Source organism: Somniosus microcephalus, chromosome 30 (genome assembly GCF_052327205.1).
Source record: "Somniosus microcephalus isolate GS21.2 chromosome 30, FLI_Smic_1.0, whole genome shotgun sequence".
NCBI lineage: Eukaryota > Metazoa > Chordata > Chondrichthyes > Squaliformes > Somniosidae > Somniosus > Somniosus microcephalus.
In genome coordinates, this window is record NC_141016.1 from 20,682,830 (window position 1) to 20,707,445 (window position 24,616).

Sequence of the window (24,616 nt, forward strand, 5' to 3'; positions counted from 1 at the left end):
CCAGAACCTACAGCACAGAAGGAGGCCATGCAGGCTTTTGCTGGCTGGATGTTACCTCATCCCTGGTAGCATCCTGGTAAACCTCCTCTCTTCATCTTTCCTGAAATGTGATGCCCAGAATTGTCCACATTACTCCAGCTGAGGACTAACAAGTGATTTTTGAAAGTTCTATCATAATCTCTTTACTTTTATATTCCATTCCTCTATTTATAAACAGAAGTAAACCATACGCTTTTTTGACCACCGTATCATCTTGCCCTGCAACCTTTAAGGATTTGTTTATATGGACACCAAAGTCTGTCTGTTCGCCTACACTTTTCAAAATCGTGCAATTTAAAATATACTTTCTTTTCATATTCGTCCTCCAAAATTGCATCACTTCACAATTCTTCGCATTGAACTCCATCTGTCATGCTTCTGCCCATGTTACAATCCTGTCGATGTCATCCTGAAGCCTATATTTCGTATCATCTGCAAAAGTTATACTGCTGCTACCTACACCGAGTCTAGGTCGTTTAAAAGTTTCCAAAGATTAAAGGACCCAATACTGGCACCTGTGGAACACCACTGCACAACACTTCTCTTCAATTCAGTCAGTGTAAGCAACATCCCCTGTCACTGACTTTAAGTAAATCAAAATCCCAGGTAATATTCAACTTGATTGTGTAGTGGCTCTCTCCCCAAGGCGGCCCCGAATCCCATTGCGTGCTTCCTGACAGGATCTCTTCGAATTGGTGAGTCAAGCTGCACGCGCACTCCCCTGGCTTCCCTGAAGCATTGGGATAATGCTCATCAAAAATTCCATTCTCAGCCGCTGATCTATTGCCACTTTGTATCCGGTTGGCTGAAACCGGTTAAAATAACATTTTGGATTTCACATACGCTTCTCCATTCTAATTTCACTGCTTTAGGGGAATAGTGACTTCGCGCGATGGTGTAAAACTGTGAATCTGAAGCTCGTTTTACATCTCTCAAGGTTGATATTTCCATTGAAGTCAACAACAATAAAAATACGGAGAAATGTAAAACAGGGTGCCAGTTCGCTGTTGCTGATTTTACTCTATCGCACAAACTTAAAACATACTCTCCCACTCTAATATAACGGCGTGAACTGGACCCTGTTCCACGGTTTCCATTCCAACTTAAATAACAATATTTGACCGTGTTTCTTTCCATCTCTGAAGGGACCCACATCCAATAACTTTGGTAATTTCACTTCCGAACAGTGACCTGAAATTTAACGGTGCATAGACTGTGAAGCTGTAACCTTGGAATTAATTAGTCACAGCCAATTCAGCTTTTTCTATCCCATAAAATATGATCTGCAGTAGAACGCTAAAATTTAAACAAGAAAGTCACCATGAGGGTAATTTTAACTTTGGGTGATGAGCAACATGGAACGCGAAACCAAATATTCATTTCGCCTGATTTTCATTTTGTATTTTCGTCAGTGGAAGGGGAAATCGGCCGAGGTATATAATGGATGGCCACTTCAACACTGCTCATTTATTGGGATGTGAGGTTGTGTATAACTGATTAATTAATTATTCAATCTGTCGCTTATGACTTCGGGTATAAACTCTATAGAATAAGTAAACGATGCAACATTTTTATATTGCTCTATTAGACGATTGTGACGCGATGATTAAATGTAATTATAAACTTACGAGGTATTTACAGCACAGAAACAGGCCATTCGGCATATTAAGCCCAAGCTGGCATTTATCCTCCACGGGAGCCTCCACTACTCCTTTTCCTCTTACCCCATCACCATCTCCTTCGATTCCTTTCTCCCTCATGTGCTTTTCTGGATTCCCTTTGAATTGATCTATGCTATTCTCCTCAACCACTTCATGTGGTAATGAGTTCAGATTTCACATTGAGTTTGAGAGTAATATACTAAAATCCGAAACTAGAGTCTTAAATTTAAGCAAACTCAATCACATAAGTATGAAGGGCGAGTTGGCTAAGGTAGATTGGGAAATTAGATTAAAAGGTATGATGGTAGATAAGCAGTGGTAACCATTTAAAGAGATATTCCAAAATTATCAACGAATATTGTGAAATAATAACTCCACGGGAATAGTGATCCATCTGTGGCTAACGAAAGAAGTTAAGGATATTATTAGATTAAAAGAAGAGGCTTATAATGTTGCAAAGAATAGTAGAAAGCCTGAGGATTATGAAAGGTTTAGAAAGCAGCAAAGGATGACCCAAACACTGATAAAAATGGTGAAAATAGTGGAAGCTCACCGTAAATTCGAGGAACAGCACCTCATCTTCTGATTAGGCACTTTACAGCCTTGGACTCAATATCGAGTTCAACAATTTCAGATCATAACCTCGGCCCCTATTATATTTTTACTTATATTTTTTATCCACACCTTTGTTTTGGCCTTTCGCCCCCCCTTTCTTTTCTCTCTTTCCCATATGGCAGCTGTCTCCCATTCTGCCGTCGCATTTCACACCTAATCTGAGCCGTCTTTTGTCTCCACCAGTCCTATCACCATCTCGTCTCGTTTTGAATACCTCTTAAAATCTCTTCTCTTTTGTTCTCTCCCAGCCTGGCCTCTTAATCTATTTCATTTCCTGTGCTTCTTTAGTCTTGACAAAGGGTTTTCACCCGAAACATTGACTCTATTTTCTCTCCATGGATGTTGCCTGGCCTGCTGACTTTTTCCAGCATTTTCTGTTGTTATTTCGGATTTCCAGCATCTGCAGTATTTTGCTATCGTATTAGATTAAATTAGCAAGAAATATAAAAACAGATTGTAAGAGCTTCTATATGTATGCAAAAAGGAAGAGAGTAGCTAAAGCAAGCGTTTATCGCTTAGAGGCTGCTAGAGGAAAGCCGCTGTCAACCTGCCTCCAATCAATCTTCCCACGTGTAGGGTCCCCGATTTGCGCAAGGACCCGACACCTAGCGGTGGGAAGAGGATTTTAGCAACTTAACTGCTTGTTAACAGGTGGTTAACAGGCAGTTAAGAGGCTTTTTGCTATTTTGACTGTTCTACTGCAGACTTCACGACGTCCGGACACAACGCCAGGTAAGTGTGGCGTGTTGTGAGTCTGGTGTAATGTTTCTGCATTGATGGCAGCTGCAGAAGTGGTGTGAAGGAGCCAATGGTGCACTGGTGAGTTTCAGAGGTAAGGAAATGTTGGGAAAATAACTTTTAATGCATTTAGACTTGTCTGTAGATAACAAGTTTTGGATTGCATGTGTAGTCCCACCTCATTGGGAGAACTTCTCTCACCAGTGACAGATCGCTTCTGTAATCTCACCTGCAGCTGCCATCTGCTGTAGCCTACGCAGGGAGCCACAGGGGAGCCTGGGTGCAAGGACTCAGTAATTTTCAATATTTTCCGCACCTCAATGCAGTCAAACAATGAGAAATCAACTGTCAAAAAAAATTGTGCATGGCCCCTTTAAGAACGCCGGCAGCTGGCACGTCATCAAATGATGTCATATGACACTGGCTTCCTCCTAATTGTCTGGCAAGCTGCAGGGCAGTCTTAACAAGGACAATTGATGCAAAATCGCGTCTGTGCATCTGATGTCATTGGGGGAAGACAGCTGTCACGCTCCCAAGCCGCTTCGAACGGTAACACCGTGGCCTTTGTCTCTGTCTTCACAGTGGAAGACACAAAAAGTATACCAAAAGTAGTGGGGAACACAGGGGCTAATGAGAGGGAGGAAATTAAAGTAATTAATGTCAGTAGAGAAATAGTACTTGAGAAAATATTGTGACTAAAGGCCGACAAATCCCTTGGGCCTGATGGCCTACATCCTACTGTTTTAAAAGAGGTGGCTGCAGAGATAGTGGATGCATTATTTGTGAACTTCCAAAATTCCCTAGATTTAGGAACGGTCTCAGCAGATTGGAAGGTAGCAAATGTAATGCCACTATTCAAGAAAGAAGCGAGAGAGGAAACAGGAAACTATAGGCCAGTTAGTCTGACATCAGTCATGAGGAAAATGCTGGAATCCATTATTAAGGTATGGTGACAGAACACTTAGAAAATCATATGATTCGCCAGAGTAAACATGGTTTTATGATACAGAAATCGTGTTTGAAAAATTTATTAGAATTTTTTAGGATGTAACTAGCTGGGTAGTTAGAGGGGAACCAGTGGATGTAGTGTATTTTGATTTCGATAATGTGCCAAATAATAGGTTGTTACATAAGATAAGGGCACATGGGGTTCGGGGTAATGTATTACCATGGATAGAGGATTGGTTAATGGACAGAAAAAAGGAGCAGTGCTAAATAGGTCATTTTCAGATTGGCAGGCTCTAACTAGTAGCGTGCTGCATGGATCATTTCTTGGGCTTCAGCTATTTTCAATATATATTAATGACTCAGATGAACGTATCCAAGTTTACTGCTGATACTAAACTAGGTGAGAAAGTTAGCTATGAGGAGGATGCAAAGTGCCTGCAAAGGGATATAGACAGGTTAAGTGAGTAGGCAATAAGGCGACAGATGGAATATAATGTGGGGAAATGTGAGGTTCTTCACTTTGGGCAGAAGAATAGAAAACAATAACTTTTATCAAATGGTGAGAAACTATTAAATGTTGTTCAGCGAGATTTAAGTGTCCAAGTACAAGAAACACAGAGGGTTAGCATACAGGTACAGCAAGCAACTAGGAAGGCAAATGGTATGTAATACTTTATTGCTAGAGGCTTGGACTGCAAGAGTAAGGATATCTTGCTACAATTATACAGGGCATTGGTTAGGCCATACCTGGAGTACTGTGCACAGTTTTGTTCTCCTTATCTAAGGAAGGCTGTACTTGCCTTAGAGGCGGTGCAACAAAGGTTCACTGGATTGATTTCTGGGATGAGTGGGTTTTCCTATTTGGACAGATTGAGTAGATTGCGGCTATACTCTCTGGCATTTAGAAGAATGACATCTCATTGAAATATATAAGATTCTTAGGGAGATTGACAGGATAGATCCTGAGAGATTGTTCCCCCTAACTGGAGAGTCTAGTCCTAGGGGTCGTAGTCTCATGATAAGTGGTCGGCCTTTTAAGAGTGAGATGAGGAGGAATTTCTTCACTCAGCGAATTGTGAATCCTTGGAATTCTCTGCTCCAAAGAGCTGTGGATGCTCAGTCGATGAGTATATTCAAGGCTGAGATCAACAGATTTTTGGATTATAGAGGAATCAAAGGATGTGGGATCAGGCGGGAAAGTGGAGCTGAGGTCTAAGATCAGCCATGATCGTATTGAATGTAAGAGCAGACTCGTGGGGCCAATATGACCTACTCCTGCTCCTAACTCTTCTTTCTTATATTCTTATGTTCCACATTCTAACCATTCTATGGGTAAAGAACTTTCTCCTGAATTCTCTTTGGGATTTATTAGTGACTATCTTATATTTATGGCCCCTAGTTCTGGACTCGCCTGCAAGTGTATATATATTCTGTACCTCTATCAAACCATTTCATAATCTTGAAGACCGCTATCAAGTCATCCCTCAGTCTTATATTTTCTGGAGAAAATAGCTCCAATCTGATCAATCTTTCCTGATTGGTATAACCTCTCAGTTCTGGTATCATTCTAGTAAATCTTTTTCATACTTATGAACATACATACGAATTGGAACAGGAGCAGGCCATTCGGCCCCTCGAGCCTGCTCCGCCATTCAATCAGATCTTGGCTGATCTGATTACTCCACATTCCTGCCAACCCCCAATAACCTTTCACCCCTTGCTTATCAAGAATCTATCTACCTCTGCCTTAAAAATATTCAAAGACTCTGCTTCCACCGCCCTCTGAGGAATAGATTTCCAAAGACTCACGACCCTCTGTGATAAAAAAAATTCTCCTCATCACAGTCTTAAATGGGCAACCCCTTATTTTTAAACAGTGACCCCTAGTTCCACATTCAACCACAGAGGAAACTTCGTCTCCACATCCACCCTGTCAAGACCCCTCAGGATCTTATATGTTTCAATCAAGTCAGCTCTTACTCTTCTAAACTCCAGCAGATACTAGCCTAGACTGTCCAACCTTTCCTCATAAGACAACCCGCCCATTCCTGGTATTAGTCCAGTAAACCTCCTCTGAACTGTTTCCAACGCATTTACATCTTTCCTTAAATAAGGAGACCAATACTGTACACAGTACTCCAGGTGTGGTCTCACCAATGCCCTGTATAACTGAAGCATATTCTCCCTACTTTTGTATTCAATTTCCCTCGCAATAAACGATAATATTCTATTAGCTTTCCTAATCACTTGCTGTACCTGCATAATAACCTTTTGCGATTTTAGCACTAGGACATCCAGATACCTCAGCAACTCATGGCTCTGCAATCTCTCAGCATTTAGATGATATGCTTCTTTTTTATTCTTCCTGCAAAAATGGACAATTTCACATTTTCCCACATTATACTCCTTTTGCCAGATGTTTGCCCACTCAATTAACTTATCTATATCTCTTTGTAGCCTCCTTATGTCCTCTTCAGAATTTACTTTCCTACCTATCTTTATAGCATCAGTAAATTTAGCAACCATACCTTCGGTCCTTTCATCCGAGTCATTTATATAAAATGTAAAAAGTTGAGGCCCCAGCACTGATCCCTGTGGCACACCACTCGTTACATCTTGCCAAACAGAAAATGACCCACTTATGAAACTCTCTGTTTCCTGTTAGCTAGCCAATTTTCTATCCATGCCAATATGTTACCTGCTACACCATGAGCTTTAATGTTCCACAATAACCTTTGATGTGGCACCTTATCAAATGCCTTCTGGAAATCTCAGTACAGTACACCCACCAGTTCCCCTTCTCCCCCTTCTCCAGTGCCTTTATATCCTTTTTATAATACAGAGATCCTAATTGATCATAGTACTTCAAGTGTGGTCTAAACAAAGTTGTATACAAGTTTAACATAACTTTTCTGTTTTCAATTATAGCCCTCTGGAAATGAAACCCCGTGCTTTGTTTACCTTTTTAATGGCGCTATTAACCTGCATCACCACTTTAATTGATCTATGTATCTGTACGCTTAGATGCTGCTGTTCCTCAATACCAGTAAGAAATTTTCCAAGCGGCATGTGGCCTCCTTATTCTTCCTACTTAAATTTACATCTCGCACTTATCTATATTGAAGTTCCTTTGCAAATTACATGCCTATTCTACAAGTTTTTAAATGTCTTCCTATATTTTGTAGCAGTCCTCATCTGTAAGAACTGTACCTCACAATTTGGTGTCATCCGCAAATTTTGAAATTGTACATCTAGTTCCCGAGTCCAAATAATTTATATAAGTGATGAACAAAAGTGGTCGCAGCACCGATCCTTGTCGAACACCTCTTTCACCATTTGCCAATCTCAGTAATTGTATTTAACCCCTACTTTCGGTTTTCTGCTTTGTAGCCAGCTTGCTATTCATATATAATTAAACATAAATCAAAACAGTACCTAGTTTTCCATTGCATGATTATACATTGAATGTTAAATAGAACACATAATCAAACACTGCATTTTATTGGTGACATCGGCGAAAAACAGAAAAAAGTCAAAGCTAAAGGCACTATATCTGAAAACGCGAAGCATTTGCCACAAAATAGATGAATTTATAGCTCAGATAGAAATGATCAGGTTAGATCTAACAGCCATAACGTAGACATGGTTGCAAAGTCACCAAAGTTGGGAACTAAATATTCCAGGATACATAACTTTTAGAAGGGCTAGTCAAAATGGAAAAGGAGAAGGGGTAATCCTAATAATAAAGAATGGGATAAAGTCAGTAGAGTGAAAGTGTCTTGGCACCGGACATCAAGAAGTAAAATCAGTTTGGGTGGAGTTAAGAAACAGCAATTTGCAGAAAACATCGGTGGGAGTTGTTTATAGGCCCCCAAACAGTAGTTGTAACATAGAGCAGTGTATAAATCAGCAAATTAGAGCCACATGTAACAAGGGTAATAAAGTAATAATGGGGACTTTAATCTACATGTAGATTGAGCAAACCAATTTTTCACTAATAGTGTGGAGGACGAATTCATGGAATGTGTACAAGATAGTTTTCTAGATCAGTATGTTGAGGAACCAACTAGGGAATAGGTTATTTTAGATCTAGTAATGTGCAACGAGAAAGGGTTAATAAATAACCTTGTAGTAAAGGAGCCTTTAGGGAAGAGTGACCATAATATGAAAGAATGCTATATTGAGTTTGTAAGTGACTTAGTTAAATCCGAAACTAGGGTCTTAAATGTAAACAAAGCAAACTGGGTAGGTATGAGGGGCGAGTTGGCTAAGGTAGATTGGGAAACTACATTAAAAGGTATGACAGTGGATGAGCAATGGCAAGCATTTAAAGAATTAATACATAATTTATTAGAAATATATATCCATTTAAGGCACAAATACCCCACAGGAAAAGTGATCCAACCGTGGCTAACAAGAGAAGTTAAAGATAATACTAGATCAAAGGAAGAGGCTTATAATGCTGGCAAAAAGAGTAGTAAGCCTGAGGATTGGGAGGATTTTATAATTCAACAAAGGAGGACCAAGAAATTGATAAAGAAAGGGAACATAGAATATGAGAGTAAACTAGCAAGAGACATAAAAACAGACTGTAAAAGCTTCTATAGTAATGTAAAAAGGGAAAGATTAGCGAAAGTAAATGTGGGTCCCTTACAGGTAAGACAGGAGAAATTATAATGGGGAATAAGGAAATGGCAGATAAATTAAACAAATACTTTGTGTCCGTCTTCTTAGAAGAAAACTCCCCGGAAACAGTGGACAACCAAGCGAGAATGAGGAACTGAAGATATTAGTATTAATAAAAAAGTAGTATTGTAGTAATTAATGGGACTGAAAGCTGCTAAATCCCCTTGACCTGATGGCCGACATCCTAGGGTTTTGAAAGAGTTGGCTATAGAGATAGTGGATGCATTGTTTTTCATTTTCCAAAATTCCATAGATTCTAGAACGGTTCCCATTGATTGGAAGGTAGCAAATATAACCCCACTATTTAGGAAAGGAGGGAGAAAGAAAACGGAGAAGTACAGACCAGTTAGCTTGTATAATTCTTACTATGGTTTCTAACATTATAATTTTAATTACAGCGTGAGGTGAGACCACAATCACCCGCTGGAACAGTGACTGCCCACTTAGCAGCTGTTGCAATGAAAACCCAGAACAAAATAATCAAACACTGCAGGTTTGAAACCCAATCAATAGCGCAGTGAAATCTGCGTCGATAGAAGAAGCAGTGAAAACCCACTCAACAGGAGATTCAGTGAGAGCCCAGACAAGAGGACTTACAATGAAAGGTCAGTCAATAGGAGATGCTATAGGAGCCCAATGAACAGGAGGTACAATGGAAGCCCAGTTAACAGTAGCTTTAATGAAAGGCACTGCGAACGATCAGCCCAAGGTGCAGTACTAGTACAAAAAATAACAGGTGCAGTGAAACGCCGCTCAGCAGCAGGGAAAGCAGATGACGTGAAACTGCCCTATTCTTTGCATCGATCAAGCCATTTTTCTTCGCAGGTGCGAATAAGTTGAACATTCTGTCCGCGTGTTACTTACCTGTCAGCAGTATCCCGTCAATGCAACAGGATTGGAATTGAGCAACTATCTGCTGTTTGGGCAAATTAGCCAATGTCAGCAGTGAATGATGAGGGCTATTTGTGGAAGGTTCTGCCTTTTCACCCCGAAAGTGAAGAAATCTAAAACTAAACGTTGTTTAACACCCTTCCCTTTATCAAGAAGTGAATGTTTCTAGGCTATCGCTATCTGTCTAGAGCGGCCGTACACTATTTGTTGGTAACCCGTATGTTTCCATAACTATCAGATTGTACCTGAACAGATAACTCCAACGCAGCCAGGCGGACCAATAACAGGCCCTGAGCCTTCTCCAAAGTGAGCATCAAGCGGCGCTGCTGTTCCAGAGCCACAGCCCAGCTCGTTACAAACAGCTTCCGCATTCGGTAAGGACCATGACCCATCACCGCAAACTGTGCTCCAGGTTCCACTCCCGTAAATCTCCAGTCTCCCCGCACAGGAATTGCTTCCATTCACCAGTCTGGGCTTTGCACTTCCTGAAAATAATATTTAAATAAACAGAGAGCATTATAAGGCGCTTTATCTTAAAATGTGGTCAGAGTTTCTATATAATCCGATTGCCCTGTATATTTACAAACAGGTGAGACACACCTTAAACACTGGCATCATATTGTGTCAACATGTTAGATGAAGTGTTGGTGTTATCAATTTCGATCTTTTTGCCGTGTATCTTATGAACTTTTTTTAGGTCGTCCAATTTTGTGGTTTTCAATTGGGCGTTGAACATTTAATCCTGGCACAGCAACATAACCCGCACTGAGACGGCCACATGTTGATGAATTTAAATCAAAACTGTTTCTGTCACAAACGAGAGGATATTTCTAATTATTGAGGGCAGCGTAAGCGTTTAAATCACTCACACAGGCGGAATTTTAATAATACTGAGCAGTGAGAGGACTTCAACTGAATCGTGAGCTATCAAGTAATCAGATTCGGCAAATTTACGGGAGACATGGAAAAAGAGCTGAAGAAATTCGGAGGGAATGCTCGGAAATACCCAGCAGCAGCACATGCACCAGATATCCAAGTTTTTCCGGTCCTGTACATCTCTGCGTACATTTTCTTTCTTTCTTTCTTTCTTTCTTTCTTTCTCTCTTTCTTTCTTTCTACTTCCTTGCAAGGAGAATTTTTCTAAAATAGTCCATCGGTGAATTTAACTTCCGTTCACAAGACTCTATACAGTCATTTTTCAGGTATATCCATTTTGCGCACAGCAATATCCTACGATCAGCAAATATAGAAATAGCTAATTTGTCAATAACTAATTAATCTGTTTTGATATTGATCGGGCGATAACAATGGCTCAGGATTGCAGGAGAATTATCCGCCCTTTTTCCAGCAGTTCCACGGGATGATGTTTATTAATTGGAACTGTTGACTCCTCTTGTCTAAGATTATGTCCTTTCTGCTGTTGCAATATCCATCTAAATAGCAAAAGAATGGGACATTTAGGCAGTTGTGGGATCTTACTCTGTAGTCTCCTCCCGTGCTGCCCAGAGTAACCACGGACACATTGCCCAGGCTCCTCCGGGGCTGAGGAACATCCCTCCACAGCCTCAGATTCGCAGTCTGTGTAAAATCGCAGATCGCACATCAGGCGATTAGCGCAGGTGCACAGCCGGGCTCACGGCTCACGCCCGGTAGCGGCTGTTGGGTTGACAATGGGGGGAGTTGGATTCAGATTGTGACATTTTCAGCGGGTCAGCTCATTCACTGCGGCTTTGGGTCAAATCTAAATGGAAACTTCTTCTGAATGCTTTGAAAATGTGCCGAGTGTCAGGTATTTACTGCTCCCGGTGGGAGAAGTTTATTACATATAATAATACTGATATTATTATAACAAAAACAGTGTTGCTAATATTAATAATATAACATTAATACTATCCGGTAAATACTGGAATTATTATCATCTCACTTTCCGTGTACGGACAGTCCCGGATTTTCTTAGTTCCGCTTTTTTCCGGAAACCATCAAACGCGGCGGGCGATGAGAGACAGGAGAAAGTTTTTACCTGAGCAGATGACGCCGGCATCCCAGGAGTGTGACTCGGAATCACAGTGACCCCATCGAGCTGAACCACACTCCCGCAGAGCGGCCTCGGTCCCGCCGCACCGGAACTCTGACGTCACAATGGGTCCGGACCCTTCCCCAAAGTGAGCCTCGCCCGGTGCTGACAGCGCGGACCCGCAGCCCAGCTCCCGACACACAACCGCGGCGTCCCGCATGTCCCAGAAATCATCAAACACAGTCCCCCACTGTCCCTTGTAGTGAATCTCCAGTCTCCCAGCGCACAGACCGCCCCCATTCACCAGTCTCAGCTTCACCGTCTCTGGAAAATATCAGAAATAACATCAAGCGGTTAGAGTGTATTAAACCCACAATCTCCCAGCGCACGGAGCGCCCCAATTCACCAGGCAGGAGGGAGCATGTGAGCAATCAGTGGAAATGTCAGACCGTGCCCAGAGCCCGAATAAAACCCGGAGCAAATATTAAACATGGCAAAAGGAACAGGGAAATACTGATAAACGGTGTAAACGAGCAGGGAACCGGGAGTCAGCGGGAAGTTCCCAGCACCAGAGCGGCTCCCGCGGGGACCGGGTGGGCGATTGGCTCAGAATATAATCCAGCCTCCAGAGGTCGGGAGATGGGCGTGGCTGCATGGTCAGCTGTCCATCATGCTCAGTACTGTTTGGCCGAACGTTGTGAATGCCCACACGCAGTCAGGATTGGAAGACATACTCCCCTGTCTCCGCCCGCCAAAAGTGGAAAGGGCGAGGCTGGATGGTCATTTGATTTTATGCCAGCACTGATCGGTGAGATGGAAAGTGTGAGCTCCTTCAGGACCAACAGCAGTGTCAGTGGAGCTGGTCCTTCACACTCTGCCCTTCAGGGTCCTCGTTTATTGTCGCTCTGCATGAAGGCAGCAGCTGCCTCTCAGCTGGAATTAAAGATCTTTAGTAACAGTCCGCGGGAAACACTCTCCTTCCGAGGGACACATGAGCAGCGGGTTAATCGGTGATCAAGAAGGCCCTGAAATTGTCGCCCAGCCTTAATATTCAATTGGATGGATCAGAGCAGAGAGATACCAGATAACGTGAAAATAAAAGGCGATTACCTGATGGGTCAGCCTGACTGCTCCCAGGTCTGCCTGAAATGAGATATTGTGAATTAGAGTTCACTGAGGCAATACATGAATAAAACTGTCAGAAAGAAAAGTCACAAATACAATGAACTGTGGGGTAAGATTTCCCGCCAGTTTGCGAAAGCACTGATACCGGGGTCTGTGATTTCATCTGTTCTTCATTCCTTATAAAACCGCAAATACAATCTGTGCAGCAAGCTGACATTTGTAAACTGCCTACAATTTATCGAGAATTGTTTTCACACAAACACACACTGTCACCTGGGCACACTCTCTCCTTGTGGTGACGGTGCTCAGGCCCCATTTATTACCAGTGTGTAGGTGCCCTGTCCTCACCGATTTGGTCCATCATTTTACCCTTTAACAATGTTCGGTTAATGGTCCCCTCGTTTACTGCTCCTTGTAGAATCATAGAATGACACAGCGCAGATGAAGGGCATTCGACCCATGTTGCCCGTGCTGGCTCTTTGAAAGAGCTATGCAACTAGTCCCATTCCCCTGCCCTTTCCCCGTAGCCCTACAAATATGTGGTGTCGGTGTTCTGACCACTTATTCCCCGTGTGTATTTCTCTGAGCAGGCGCTGGTGATGGACCCGCTCTTTGACCCGCTCAGTACTGCTGGTGAGTGAGCTCTCACAGTGATGTTAGGTAGTGAATTACAGGATTCCGATCCAAAGTTCATGATGGAACAGAAATATAATTTACATTAAATTAAAGATTCTCTTATTGTGTGATGAATTTCGCTGCTTGTTAGTTTAATCCAATGTCTTCCACGTGGACATTTCAAAGTTTCAATAATATTGTAATTGGAAGTATCTGCTACTCATTTTAGTTATAAATTCCTCAAACAAAACAAAATGAACCGTTTGTCAGGCGGGTTCCCGCCTCCTATCTCCGTGCTGGCTGTTCCTCATTAAGTTCCTGCTGAGCGAATTCTCTTTAACCTGTCCTCACCGATTTGGTCCATCATTTTACCCTTTAATAATGTTCGGTTAATGGTCCCCTCGTTTACTGGTGAAGCTTTGCTGCTTTTTAAAATGCAGCCAGTATGTTGACCTGCTCTCAATCCCCCTGATGATAGTGAGTCCCACAGATCCCTTTCTATTTTAAATGTTTTATTCTGGAGACAGTGTGTTGACCTGCTCTCAATCCCCCTGATGAAATTGTGTCCCACAGATCTCCAGGTCTCTTTCTATTCTAAATGTTAGATACTAGAGACAGTGTGTTGACCTGCTCCGATTCTCCCTGATGATATTTTGCCCTCCAGATCTCCTGGTCACTTTCTATTCTCTAGCTTACATATTACAGACAACGTGACACCGATTCCTGTCCTCAGCTGCGCTTGTCGAGAATTCTTGAATGAGAGCAGTTTCCAAACAGAATCTCTCTGGTCTCACTCTGGCCCGGGTTCTGTACTGCTGACAGTGGGTTGCATGCGTCCACTCCAGGAGAGCCTCAGCTCTCCTTACCAACATTCTCCTGATTATCGTCAGTGTCCTGCAAATTCCTCTTTTATTGTTATCCATTGACAGACTAGTGGGAATAATCATTCAGTATTTACTCAGAAACGCTAACAATCTCAACGCTCCTGTTAGATTTGGTGATTTTGGATGGCAAAATAGAGTCAATGCAGAGTGTTTATAAGAAGATTCTTCTCATGGCAGATTATCAGGTGTGTCAAGAATCAAAATAATTATTTCCTATTATAATATTTCAAGTCCGATTTAAAGAGGTTTCACAATTAAATGAGATCCTTTTGGATTCATGAAGTAAATGAATTGAAAAATATTAATTGTCAGTAAAAACCTCCAGTAAAACACTAGATGGAGCTCACACCAAACAATCCAGGCTCTGAGCGTTAATAGCGCAAACAGTAATTTCTAACAAAATATCTCCATACCCCTTCACTAGTGCCTGAACAAACGTTACCACGGTTAGAAAATAACCAAACATGCATCGAATATTGACGAGATCAGGACAAAGTGCTTTGATCGCGATCTGCGGAAGTTAAATATACAAACGAATTCAGGATTTGTCACACAGGGCTACCAGAGCATGGGACATGTGGAAGGAGATTGAGGAACAAGTCCCGCTATCTCATTAAATACTAAATGACACTATATAAATCTAGGGAGCAAATGGAAGGATATTAAGAAACAGGTCCCTATAACTCATTAAACATTAAATGACACTATATAAAGTATGGGCCACGTGGAAGGAGATTGAGAATCATGTCCCGTTTTCTCATTAGTAACTACATGATTCTGTAGAAAAAGTATGGAGCATGTGGAAAGAGACTGAGAAACATTAATTAGTACATGATACTGTTCATATAAATGTATCAAATAGAAAGCATAACTTAATATAAAATGCTCATAGTTTTGACGATCATCACTAACTGAACAAAAATACTCATACAGCAAATCCCGGGGAGATATAGGATCTTTCAATAGCATCATTTTTGACGAGTGTACTTCATAAGAACTTAATTAATAATGACTACTAACTGAAGCAATGTTAGTTCCACCTCTAGTTAATATTTAATTTTACAATATGTATTGTTCTTGTCCAACAACCCAACGGTGAACAAATTATTTTTTAAAGCATTTGGTCAATTCTCTGCATCACATGGGGTCAGACAGCACTTCTACTGAGAAATATCTGGGACCGAAATCTCTACGTGGGTTCAGTCGGCAGTTGGTGAAGCTTTGACTTGTGTTCTACACTCAGTGAGTTCACTTGCACCCCAGACTCCGATACGCTCTATTCTAACAGCGACCGCGCTCTACTTCCAACAGGCTCGGTTGGAAGCCCCGACTGGAATATCCACTCCCGTCCGCTCTGCCTGTATGAAGCCGCAGGGAACAAAATAAAACAAATTGACGGAGCATTTGTGTCCGATTTCGGTTTTAAATCTAAATTTGACACAAATCTCCTCTGAAAATTGAAGTAACTGTTAATCAGATGCAATATTTAATACACATGTTTACTGACACCGACAGAATTGAACAATTGTTCAATTAAAAGTTGATGGAACTTTAAAATCGAACAAACAACCTAAAATATGTATTAAATGAAGGTCAACAAATTAAGTAAACGATATTCACTTCATACTATTCCAATGAATGACAAATTTGAATAAAAAATCCCCATTATCTGTAAATTGATTTTGATCAGCATTTGTGAAAATGATTTAAGGAGTGATATACATTTCATATGTTTTCTCCGTTCTATGGTTTGCAGAACATATTCGTAATATTATATAAAAGCAGGATTTTAGTATCCAATCAGTTTTATAACATAAAATAAATGGAATCACAGTAACATATTTTGTTAAACGTACAATGTATCTGATAACCGTGCGATAATGTTTCCCCGTCAGTAAGCCAGACTTTGTTAATGATAGAGATTAATACATATAACCAAACACACACTGGAAACAGAGAGAAAATGAATGAAGTAATCGACCGACAAACTCAGCAAAAAGTATAGAGCAGTTGGAAGGAGATTGAGAAACCAGTCCCGATAGCTTAAATAAACACTACATGACATTGTATAAAAACATGGGGCGTGTGGAAGGAGACTGAGAAACGTTCATAATTACGTGAAACTTCTAATATAAATGTATTAAATGTAATGATTAATTTCAGGTAAAAAGTTCATAATTTTGAAGATCATCATTGACGGAACAACAATACGCACAATCCCGGAGAGTTTCGAAATTTCAGTAACTTATTTTTTTGCCGTGTAGACTTACCAATGATTATACTGATAATTAATGCGAATTTAAATAATATTGGTTCCGCATCTAGTTAGTATTTAACTTAACAATATTTAAATTGCTTCTCCAACGCTCTAATGCTGAATAAACTATTTAAAACAGTTCAGTTCACTGTACCGCACGGGACTCAGACAGCACTTCGAGTGAGAAATATCTGTGACAGAAATGTGTGTGCGGGTTTATTGGGCAGTCGGTGCAGCTTTGCCTGGCGTTCTGCACTCAGTGAGTTCACTTACACCCCAGGCTCCTATACGCACTATTCTAACAGTGAAGGTGTTCTACTTCTAGCAGTCTCGGTTTAAATAATCCGATTAGAATTTCAACCCCAGGCTGCTCTGTCTGTACAGGAGCTGCAGAAGACAACACAAAACAAACTGCTGCGGTAGTGTCTTAGATAAACAACCCAAAATATGTTTTAAAAGAGAATTCTTCAAATTGCATAAAGCATTTCAATATTCACTTCCTGCGAACCCATGAATAACAAATTTGAATACAATATGCCCGTTTCTTCAAATTGAATTTGATCAGCTCACGATTTGTGAAAATGATTCAGGGAGTGATATACATTTCATGTTTTTTTCTCCGTTCCATGATTTGTAGAAAATGTTCTTTATATTAACTACAAAACAGGATTTTATTATCCAATCTGTTTTATAACATAAAATCAATGTAACCACAAAAATCTATTTCGTGGAACTCATAAACTATCTGGTAACAGTGCGATAACGTTTCCCTGTCAGTAAACCAGCATTAGTTATTGATAGAGATTAATAAATATAACTAGACACACACTGGAAAGAGAGAGAATAAGAACAGAGTCATCGACCAATAACCTCAGCAAAAAATATCGAGCAGGTGGAAGGAGCTTGAGAAACAAGGCCCAATATCTCATTAAACCCTACATGACTCTGTATGAAAAGTATGGGGCATGTGGACGGTGACTGAGAAAGCTTACTTATTACATGACTCTGTACATATACATGGATGAAATAGAAAAATTTATTTAATATTAAAAACTCATAACTTTGAAGATAATCACCAACTAAACAATAATACTCACAAAGCAAATTCTCCAAAAAATTAGAAAATTTTATTAACATCATTATTTGGAGAGTGTATTTAATGATAATTGTACTAATGGTTATTGCTAATTGTTACAATATGGTTTCCACGACCAGATAAAAAAAATTCAGAAAATATTTACAAGTCCTATGCAACATTCTAATGCTGAATAAACGTTTTGAAATAGTTCAGTTCACTCTATCACACGGGGGATAGACAGCACTTCGAGTGAGAACTATCTGTGATAGAATGTGTGTGTGAGTTCAATCGGCAGAAGGTGCAGCTTTGACTGGTGTTCTCCACTCAGTGAGTTAACTCACACCCCAGACTCCGAGACACTCTATTCTAACAGTGACCGCGCTCTACTTCTAACAGGCTCAGTTTAAATAGCCCGATTAGATTTTCAACTCCAGTCTGCTCTGCCCGTGCAAAAGCCGCAGGTGGAAGGCGATTGGGGAATCCGTCCCGATATCTCATTAAACTCTACAGGACACAAATAAAATTCAAGAAAACAAAATTTACTTTGCACATCATGGCACCGTGTTCCTTTGCAAAGACCAATAATTATATTAATGAGGTACATATCATAAGAATAAAAAACATATCCATAGATAAACTAAACAACAACACTCACACCGTAAATTCCCCAGAGATTGAGGAAGTCTCAGTGACATCTTTTCCTGGGATACTATACTTAAAGATATTAACAATTAATGTTAATTGAAACAGTATTGGTCGCACCTCTAGTTGATATTTGATGAAACAATATTATAGACTTTGTACAACACTTTAACACTGAACAAACTATTTGTTAGTTCCAGTCTCTGCAATAGACGGGGGTCAGACAGGACTTCTACTGAGAAATATCTGTGACAGAAATGTGTGCGTGTTTTCAGTCTGCAGTCGGTGCAGCTTTGACTGTTGTTCTCCTCTCAGTGAGTTCACTTACACCCCAGACTCCGATACACTCTATTCTAAAAATGAATGCGCTCTGCTTTTAGCAGGCTTGGTTTAAATCATCCGATTAGAATTTCAACTCCAGCCTGCTCTGTCTGTACAAGATCAGCAGGGGAGAAACATAAACAAAACTGCTGCGGTATTTGGGACCGATTTGGGTTTTAAATCCAATTTTGAAAGAAATCTCAACTGGCAATTTAAAATAAGTGTGAATCAGATGAACAATATTCTAAACGCGCTTACTGTCACCGACATAAATTAGGAACCGATTGCCTATTTGAAGTTGATAGAACTTAAAATCAAACAAACAGCTCAAAATATGTATTCCATGAAACTTCTACAAATTAAATAAACAATTTCAATATTCATCTCGTACGATCCCAATGAAAGTCAAACTTGATTAAAATATGCCAGTTTTCTGTAAATGGACCCAGGCTCCGATTCACACTATTCTATCAGTGGCGCGCTCTACTTCTAACAAACTCAGTTTAAATAATCCGATTAGATTTTCAAGTCCAGTCTGCTCTGTCTGTACAAGATCCGCATTTGGAAGGCGATTGAGAAACTAGTCCCGATATCTCATTAAACTCTACATGACATATATTATAATTCAAGAAAACAACATTTACATTGCACATCACCTCAATGTGTCCAGTAGTAAAGACCAATAATTATATTAACGAGGCACATATAATATTAATCAGCGATGACTCACAGTTGAGAAGCTGCAGTAGAAACAGGGCCAGGAAGGACCGCAGCATCGTCCCCGGAGCCGGTTACTGCGACGGGACTTGAACCTTAACCGAATGTTGTTCGCAGATACAGAGCGGGCCCTCCAGCACCTTCCGACACCCCGACTGAACTGGGACTTAATTATTTGATAACAGTTTGCACAGAAACCAATGTTTCTTTCAGAATAACCAATAGATTTTGACAGGTGTTAACCGTGAATTACAATCTGGTAAAATACACCAATGAGAAGGAACTTGCCCATAATAGGTACAAAAAGCCCAGGTTCCATCCACTACGGCTGACCTACGTTAGTCTGATAAAGGAAATGAGTCAACAACCCCGCATCCGGATCACAAAATCATACAGAAGATGAAGAGGCCATTCGGCCCGTTACTCCTGTGCCGGCTCTTTGAAAGAGCTGTTCAATTTAGTTCCACATCCCCAGCTTTTTTGCCTATAACTCTATATCCTTTATAATATGTGGTGCGCAGAATTGTACCACAGAGCTGAGGCATAACCAGAACTTTGTAAAGTTTTAGCATTATTTCATAGCTTTTATATTCAATGCCCCTATTTACAAAGCCAAGTATCCAACAGGCTTTCTTAACCACCCTCTCAACTTGCCCAGTCACCTTCAAAGATTTGTGAATATGAACCCCAGTTCAAAAGTGAATTTGTGGCGTCTGGGAAGCATCTGTTAAGGAGAAATTTGACAGATCGCAACATCCGGGTTATCGCGCATGTGCATCGCGTGCGAAAACCCAAAACTTGTGGGGCCCTTATGGTGGCGTACACCATCATAAGGCCATTAGGACAGTTGTCCAATAGCTTGGTAAAGAGGTAGGTTTTAAGGAGCGTCTTAAAGGGGGAAGAGATAGAGAGGCAGGGAGGTTTAGGGAGTGGATTCTAGAGCTTAGGACCTTGACAGTTGAATATCCTTTAATTACCAAGACCTGCTTCAATGGAAGTGAATTTCACTGTGAGTGCTACCTTTTTTGCAGATGCTGAACAATAACTAATGATTAATTTCAATTGTTGAGCCGAGTATTGATGGGAAATGGGTGTGCTTTTGCTGAGAGATGAAATTGTAAAGCAGGATGGTGTGTATGACTAAATATTTCATTCTTTACATTATTTCAGTAGAATTAAAACTAACCGGGTTCTGTACGTGTGAGGGTGCCGGTCAGTTCCTTCAGAAACCTCTAGATGGCACCTTCACTTGCTTCTTTGTGTGCAACAAGTAAACTGTAACTAAAAATCAAATACCCCTTTAAATAAACCTTAACCCCTCAAATTAAAATTTGATTATTTAAACTGCACCTTCACTTGTTTGTTTCCTTGTTAATTGTTTCGAGTCTCCTGTGTTAATTCTTAATTGACTGTTATTGGGCTTATGAGTTTCACCTGTGATTTGTAGTATATAAGTTCTGTGGTTTCTTCTCTCTGGGCTTAGTCCTGACAAGGGAGTTAGTCTTGACAAGGTTCTCTGTCTTGACTAGGTGCTCAGTCTTGGCTAGCCTTTTGCTTAATGGCAGCTTGCCTTGACAAGCTGGTTGCCATGGTTTCTGCTTGTATTTAAGTTTGTGGTTCTTCCTTTTGATCTCGGTCTTGACAAGGTGCTGACAAGTTGAGCTCTGTATTGATAAGCCGATTACCCCTGTGGTAGCTTGTCTTGAGTCTTCTCTCAGCAAGCCTGTTGCCTAGGTGGTAGCTTGTCTCGAGCTCAGTCTGGACAAGTGGGTTGCCTTATGGAAGCTTGTCCTGAGTTCCTATCTTGACTAGCCGTGTGGTAGCTTGTCTGGAGCTCTGTATTGATAAGCCGATTACCCCTGTGGTAGCTTGTCTTGAGTCTTAACTCAGCAAGCCTGTTGCCTAGGTGGTAGCTTGTCTCGAGCTCAGTCTGGACAAGTGGGTTGCCTTATGGAAGCTTGTCCTGAGTTCCTATCTTGACTAGCCGTTTGGTAGCTTGTCTTGAGTTCTTATGTTTGTTACGGTTTCCTTGTGTAAATCTAGTAATGTGTAAAGTTTAAATAAAGTACTGTTACTTAAGACTGTATACCTGCTTCTAGCCTCGTCTCTGCACTAGGGTCCAGAACCTACCTCGTTCGGACAGCACGGCCCCGTGTTTACACGGCTCCGTGACTCCCCAACCATGACAGTACGGGGCGTGCAATCCGCCCATCAGATTAATACCCAGAGAGTGAGGATGAAATTTCACCAGAAATGGACTGGACAGACATGTAGTTAGAGTGGCGCAAGGAACAGGCAGAAATCTCACCCGAAATGTAATGGGCATTGTAAGGCAAAGGGGATTATTCTTCTCCAGCTAGAAGGGAGGTTTAGAAAGGAGAGGGGACTTGCTCACAGGAAATAGCACAAAAAGAACACAGGTCAATCCTTACAGAAAGCACGATGGGAGGAACTGAAATCAAGGTAGTTGTGGGCCTCAGTGCGCTTATAGTAGATATTGGCCCACAACCTATCCCCAGAAATGGAGATAGAGAGGTCGATGAAGGGAAGGGAAGAGTTGGAGATGGACCATGTGAAGGTAAGGGAGGGGTACAATTTGAAAGCAAATTTGATAGAATTCTCCAGCTCCGGGCGAGAGCAGGAAGTAGCATTAATACTGTCATTAATATACCGGCAATAGAAATGAGGAAAGGGACCTGGCTTTTTTTTATTCGTTTATGGGATGTGGCCGTCGCTGGCAAGGCCAGCATTTATTGTCCATCCCTAATTTCTCTTGAGAAGGCGCTGGTGAGCTGTCTTCTTGTTCCGCTGCAGTCTGTGTGGTGAAGGTACTCCCACAGGGCTGTTAGGGAAGGAGTACCAGGATTTGACCCAGCGACGATGAAGGATCGGCGATATACTTCTAAGTCAGGATGGGGTGTGACTTGGAGGGGAACCTGGAGGTGATGGTTTTCCCATGTGCCTGCTGTCCTTGTCCTTCTAGGTGGAAGAGGTCGTGGGTTTGGAAGGTGCTGCCGAAGAAGCCTTGGCGAGTTGCTACAGTGCATCTTATACGTGGCACACACTCCAGCCATGGTGTGCCGGTGGTGGAGGGTGTGAATGCTTAAGATGGTGGATAGGGTGCCAATCAAGCGGGCTGCTTTGTCACGGATGGTGTCGAGCTTCTTGAGTACTGTTAGAGCTGCACTCATCCAGGCAAATGGAGGGTATTACATCACACTCCTTAATTGTGCCTTGTAGATGGTGGAAAGGCTTTGAGGAGTCAGAAGGTGAGGCGCATATTGCAGATTACCTAGCCTCTGACCTGCTCTTGTTGCCACAGTATGTATGTGGCTGGTCCAGTTATGTTTCTCATCAATGGCGACCGCATGATGTTGATGGTGGGGGATTTGGCGATGGTAATACCATTGAATGTCAAGGGGACGTGGTTAGACTCTCACTTGTTGGAGATAGTAATTTTTGGCACTTCTGTGGCATAAATGTTACCTGCCACTTACCAGCCCAAGCCTGAACGTCATCCAGGTCTTGTTGCATAAGGGCATGGACTGGTTCATTTTCTGAGGATTTGTGAATGGCACTGATCACTGTGCAATCATCTGCGAACATCCCCATTTGTGCCATTATGTTGGAGGGAAGGTCATTGATGAAGCAGCTGAAGGTGGTATGGCCTAGGACACTGCCCTGAGGAACTCCCGCAGCGATGTACTGAGACTGTGATGATTGACCTTCACCCACCACAACCATCTTTCTTTGTGCTGGGTATGACTCCAGCCAGTGCAGCGTTTTACCCTCAATTCCCATTGACTTCCATTTTACCAAGGCTCCTTGATGCAACACTCGGTCAAATGCTGCCTTGATATCATGGGCAGTCACTCTCGCCTCATTTCTGGAATTCAGCTCCTTTGTCCATGCTTGAACCAAGGCTGTAATGAGGTCCGGAGCCAAGTGGTCTTGGCGGAACCCAAACTGGGCATCCATGAGCAGGTTATTAGTGAGTAAGTGCCGCTTGATAGCAGTTTCGATGATAACTTCCAGAACTTTGCTGATGATTGAGAGTAGACTGATGGGTAGGTAATTGGCTGGGTTGGATTTGTCCTGCTTTTTGTAGATAGAACATACCTTGGCAGTTTGCCACATTGTCCGATAGATGCCAGTTTTGTAGCTGTATTGGAACAGCTTGGCTACGGTTGCGGCTAGTTCTGGAGTACAAGTCTTCAGCACGATAGCAGGGATGTTGTCGGGGCCTATAGCGTTTGCTGTATCAAGTGCACTCAACCGTTTCTTGATATCACGTGGAGTGAATCGAATTGGATGAAGACTGGCTTCTTTGATGTTGGGGACCTCCGGAGTAGGCCGATATGCTTAATCCATTCGGCACTTCTGGATGAAGATAGTTGCAAATGTTTGAGCCTTGCATTTTGCACTCATGTCCTGGGTTCCATCATCATTGAAGATGGGGACATTCATGTAGCCTCCTCCTCCCGTTAGTTGTTTAATGGTCCACCAACATTAAAGACTGGATATGGCAGGACAGCAGAGCATTGATCTGATCCATTGATTGTGGGATCACTTAGCCCTGTCTCGAGCATGCTGATTCCCCTTTTTAGCATGCAATTAGTCCTGTGTTGCAGCTTCCCCAGGTTGGCACCTCATTTTTAGATATGCTTGGTGCCGCTCCTGGCATGCTCTTCTACACTCCTTATTGAACCGGGGATGGTCCCCTGGCTTGATGGTAATGGTAGAGTGAGGGATATGTCGGGCATGACGTTACCGTCATCAATATACCGGAAATAGAGGTGAGGGAGGGGTCCTGACTAGAACTGGAACAAAGAATCTTCCACGTATCCCCGAAAACCCAGGCATAGCTAGGACCTCTACGGGTTCCCATAGCAACACCTTATATTTGCAGATAGTGATTAGAGTCAAAGGAGAAGTTGTTCAATCTAAGGGTGGTGACGGTTGGGGACTGATTGGGCCTCCGTTCAAGGAAGAAGCAGAGGGCACTTAGGCCATCCTGGTGGGGGATGGATGTGTAGAGGGGCTGGTCGGCCTCAGTGAAAAGGAGCTAGTTAGTGCCAGGAAAAGTGGCGGAGGGCGGCGCTCTGAAACGTTAACTGTGTTTTTCACTCTACAGCTCTTGCCTGACCTGCAGAGTACTTGCAGCATTTTCTGTTTTTTATCATCCATTTAATCCTGGATATAAATATCATATTAACTGTAGACAACTCAATAGTCTCGAAGAGAGTTCTTCCTTTATGTCTGGGCACTGCAATATTTTACAGTTTAAACCTACTGTGTTGCCCTTTTAAACCTCTTTCTACACCCTGATTACAATCAGTGTATTGACTGAGAGAGCATGTGGTTTACAGCGTTTACTGTCTGTTA